Genomic DNA, 5,259 nt, shown 5'->3' on the forward strand with positions numbered 1-5,259 from the left:
TATTTTTAGTAGAGATGGGGTTTCATTATGTTGGCCAGGCTGGTCTTGAACTCCTGACCTCAGGTGATGCACCTGCCTTGGCCTCCCAAAGTGCTAGGATTTACAGGTGTGAGCCACTGCTCCCAGTCTAAAAAACAATTTGTTATTATTATTTTAATTAGCCAGGCACAGTGGCATGCACCTGTAATCCCAGCTACTCAGTAGGCTGAGGTGGGAGGATCACTTGAACCCAGACCAGGAGTTTGAGGCTGCAGTGAACTATATTACTGCCACTGCACTCCAGCCTGGGTGACAGAGTGAGACCCCGCCCCTAAACAGAAGAAGAAGGAGAAGGAGGAGGAGGAGGAGGAGGAGGAGAGTCTGGCAGCTAGGTACATTTGGAGGAAGGAAGAGGTGAGAAATAATGGCAAATAGTGTTTAACCATCATTTCAAAAATTGGGCCCATATTTATTTTTGGAATGTTCCAGATTTAGTGTCTGGTAAGGCTTACTGTTTGCTTCATAGATAGCACTTTGTTGCTGTGTCTTGACATTATGAAAAGGGCAAGGCAGCTCCCTTCAACCTTCTATAAGAGCACTAATCCCATTCATGAAGACAGAGCCCTTGTGATGTAATCACTTCCCGAAAGGCCCAACTTCTTTTTTTTTTGAAACGGAGTTTCGCTCTGTCACCATGCTGGAGTGCAGTGACATGATCTGGGCTCACTGCAACCTCCACCTCCCAGGTTCAAGCAATTCTCTTGCCTCAGCCTTCCAAGTAACTGGGACTACAGGTGCATGCCACCACACCCAGCTAATTTTTGTATTTTTAATAGAGACGGAGGGTGGTGGGGGGTTAAAAAAAGTTGAGACGGGATTTCACCACGTTGGCCAGGATGGTCTTGATCTCTTGACCTCATGATCTGCCTGTCTCAGCCTCCCAAATTGCTGGGATTACAGTTATGATCCACTGCGCCCGGCCAGCCCAACTTCTTAATTCCATCACAATGAGGATTCAATTTCAACATAAATTTTGGAGGGATACACTCAGACCATAGCAACACCCTTCTGAATCTTACTGCGCTTTTTTCCTTTTCATTTGATTGTCTCATTCTTTTTTTTTTTTTGAGACAGAGTTTCACTTTTGTTGCCCAGGCTGGAGTGCAGTGGTGGGATCTCGGCTCACCTCAACCTCCACCTCCCGGGTTCCAGGGATTCTCCTGCCTCAGCCTCCTGAGTAGCTTGGATTACAGGCATGTGCCACCATGCCCAGCTATTTTTTTGTTTGTTTTTTCAGTAGAGATGGGGTTTCTCCATGTTGGTCAGGCTAGTCTTGAACAGTCGACCTCAGCTGAGCCACCCACCTCCCACCTTGGTCTCCCAAAGTGCTGGGATTACAGGTGTGAGCCACTGCGCCCCACCTGATTGTCTCATTCTTTTCAACATCTGCACAGCATTCCACCCTGGTCATACAATACTTTATTTAACCAGTGTCTTTTTTAAGTTGCATATTTATTAGAAAACTTTCATTACTTATTTTAATAAATATTAGCAGCTTTTTTGCATATTGTTCAGAAAAAGCAGTAATACAAGATGAACAGGTGTTTTGAGGAAAGTTGGAGTACCACTTCATTATTCCTACTCTTTTCCCCAAAATTAACCTTCAAACCTTTGCAGCATCTCATGGTAGGGTATAATTTTAATGTTCTTTGGGGTTCTCTCCCCATTTATAGAGGTAACAAAAATCACGACAAGGCAGAGCGTGGTGGCTCACGCCTGTAATCCCAGCACTTTGGGAGGCCAAGGTAGGCAGATCACAAGGTCAAGAGATCAAGACCATCTGGCCAACATGGTGAAACCCTGTCTCTACTAAAAGTACAAAAATTAGCTGGGCCTGGTAGCATGAGCCTGTAGTCCCAGCTACTCGGGAGGCTGAGGCAGGAGAATTGCTTGAACCCAGGAGGCGCACTGCACTCCCTCCAGCCTGGGAGACAGAACAAGACTCTATCTAAAAATAATAATGACAGGACCACTAGCTAATCTTTTGGAGAAGTGATAAACAGTAAAATTAGAGCCACTCCTCTTTATACCAAAATAAATTACAGAAAAATCAAATAACTCAGAAGCCATGGGGAAAAAAATCTCATAAGCATGACTATATAAAAATTAAGTGGCCAGGTGCAGTGGCCCATGCCTGTAATCCCAACGCTTTAGGAAGTCAAGGCAGGTGGATTGCTTGAGCCGCAGAGTTTGAGACCATCCTGGGCAACATGGCAAGATTGAATCTCTAAAAAAAAAACAACTTAGCCAGGCATGATGGCACACACCTATGATCCCAGCTACATGGAAGGCTGAGGCAAGAGGATTGCTTGAATCTGGGGAGGTCCAAGCTGCAGTGAGCTGAGATCATGCCACTACATTTCAGCTTGGGGGACACAGCAAGACCCTGTTTCAAAAAAACAAAAAAATTAAGCAAATTTATGTGACCAAAATTTAAAAAAATGCAAACGCAAAATCAGAAGGCAAATAATATACGAGGAAAAAAATCATAATTTTCATAACAGACAAAAGACTAACTTCCTCAATATACAAATCAATTTTTAAAAGATGAATACCACAATAGACAATTAAGTCAAAAATACAACTACTTTCAGAAATACAAATGGCCAATAAACATACAAATAGGAGAGCAACCTCACTAGTAATCATGAAACTGCCAATCAATCCAAAGAGGATAAAGTGGTTCACCTCTCGGATTAGCAAAGGTTTAATAATACCCATGCTAGAAAGCAGAAATGAGGAAGAAAACATTTCCATACATTGTTGGATGAGATTGTAAATTGGTACAATTTGGCAATTTGGTGGTATTTACCACATTTTATAAAGCATATAATATCCTTAACAGGGCAATTTTGTCGCTACAAATTCAGCTTGTGGTTATACACCAAAATATGTTCAAGAAGACTGCTGTTCCATTGTTTACAGCAGGAAAAAATATATAAACAACAAAATGTTCATCGGTGGAGTGGAGAAGGGCAGGGGATGAATAAATTATGGCATTTGTAGGATGAACTACTATATAGCTAGAGAAAAGAGAATAAACATAGGTTTTTATGTGCAAGAATAGAAATATGTCTAACGTGCTATCAAATGAAAAAAGAAGTTTGAGAAGAGTATTACAGTATTATCTCTACTGTGTACTTTTTAATATAGCACGTGGCTGGTTCGAGTACAGTGGTGTTTACAGCTAATTGATCACAACCAGTTACAGATTTCTTTGTTCCTTCTCCACTCCCACTGCTTCACTTGATTAGTCTTTAAAAAAAAATTAAAAATATATATATAGCATGTACATTTATACTTGTAATTTTTTCTGAAGATATCTGCCTTTAAAAAGCAATTGGACCAGGCGCCGTGACTCACGCCTGTAATCCCAGCACTTTCCGAGGCTGAGGCGGGCGGATCATGAGGTCATGAGTTCCAGACCAGTCTGACCAACATGGAGAAACCCCAACTCTAATAAAAACACAAAATTAGCTGGGCATGGTGGCCTGTAATCCCAGCTACTCTGGAGGCTGAGGCAGGAGAATCGCTTAAACCCAGGAGGCGGTGGTTGCGGTGAATCGAGATCTTGCCATTGCACTCCAGCCTGGGAAACAAGAGCAAAAGTCCGTCTCAAAAAAACAAGCAAATAAATAAATAAATAAACAGTGTGAGGTCGATATAGTCATCCCACCATTTTTCTTCTGTATGGAAGAATATAGCGTACAGTAGAAATCATGTAGACCTTTTTAACAGTTAAAGCTCTGCGGAGGCCGGGCGCAGTAGCTCATGCCTATAATCTCAGAACTTGGGAGGCTGAGGCAGGTGGATCACTTGAGGTCAGGAGTTCCAGACCAGCCTGGCCAGCATGGTGAAACCCCGTCTCTACTAAAAATACAAAAATGAGCCGCGCATGGTGGTGGGTGCCTGTCGTCTCAGCCACTAGGGAGGCTGAGACAGGAGAATCGCTTGACCCAGGGAGGCAGAGGTTGCAGTGAGCCAAGATCACACCACTGCACTGCAGCCTGGGCAACACAGCGAGACGCTGTCAAAAGAAAGGAAGTAAAGAAAAGAAGGAAAGGAATGAAAGGAAGGGAGGGAGGGAGGAAGAAAAGGAAAGGAAAAAAAGAAGGAAGGAAGGGAAGAAGGAGGAGGAAGGAAGGAAGAGGAAGAGAAAGGAAGGAAGGAAGAGAGAGAGGAAAGATCACGTACACAAGACACACGAGAGAGAGAGAGAGAGAGAGAGAGAGAGAGAGAGAGGATAGATGACACACACAAGACACAGATGGTCCTATGCTCAATCCCACGCCTTGGGGGCAGTTTTCTCCCGGAAGGGAAGCGTGTCGTTCATCTAAGACTACAACTCCTACAAGGCATCGCGAAAACGGCGCTACAGGGGAACCGGAAACAAGCCAGTTACTGTCTTACTCCCAATCCGCCCCCACCTGTCGGCCCTGCGAAGTGCTATTTTTACCTCTAACGCCCTCGACTGGAAGTAGGTAAACTGAAACTAAGCTCAAATAAAAAGGAGAAAGGCCGAAAGACAAGAGGCTACCAGGTCCAGAAGCTCCGGGTGAGGATGGAAATTAGCCAGCCCACAGATGGGCTCTGCGCGGCCCCGAATGTCGCACTCTCAAGTGACCGTTTCCGCCTCTCGTTTTTCTTTCCGGTCTGGCTTCAAAGTTCTGTATTGCAGAACGAAATCGGCGCCTTTCCCCAACGATTCTTCCAAATACGAGCTAAGGAGGTACACAACCCGGGTTCCAGAAACTCTGCCTGCAACTATTCGTCCTTCTTTCCGTACGCACAGGCCCCTGCTCCCCGCCAAGGTGGAACCCTGGACACGAGTTTTGCGCTCTGATGGAAGGGCTTGGATTCCAGTTTGCTATTGGGTTCTCAAAGCCTGCTCCTTAAAATCTACTGAAGCGGTCCAGCTTAAGATCCAGTGGAAAGAAAACTAGTGACAGGCGTGGAGGCTCACGCCTGTAATCCAGCACTTTGGGAGGCTGAGGCGGGCGGATGATAAGGTCAGGAGATCGAGACCATCCTGGCCAATATGGTGAAACCTGTCTCTACTAAAAATACAAAAATTAGCTGGGCGTGGTGGCGCGTGGCTGTAGTCCCAGCTACTGAGGCAGGGGAATCGCTTGAACTACGGAATTGGAGGTTGCAGTGAGCCGAGATCGCGCCACTGCACTCCAGCCTGACGACAGAGTGAGACTCCGTCTAAAAAAAAAA

The sequence above is a fragment of the Cebus imitator genome, unplaced genomic scaffold (genome assembly GCF_001604975.1).
Source record: "Cebus imitator isolate Cc_AM_T3 unplaced genomic scaffold, Cebus_imitator-1.0 Scaffold290, whole genome shotgun sequence".
Lineage (NCBI taxonomy): Eukaryota > Metazoa > Chordata > Mammalia > Primates > Cebidae > Cebus > Cebus imitator.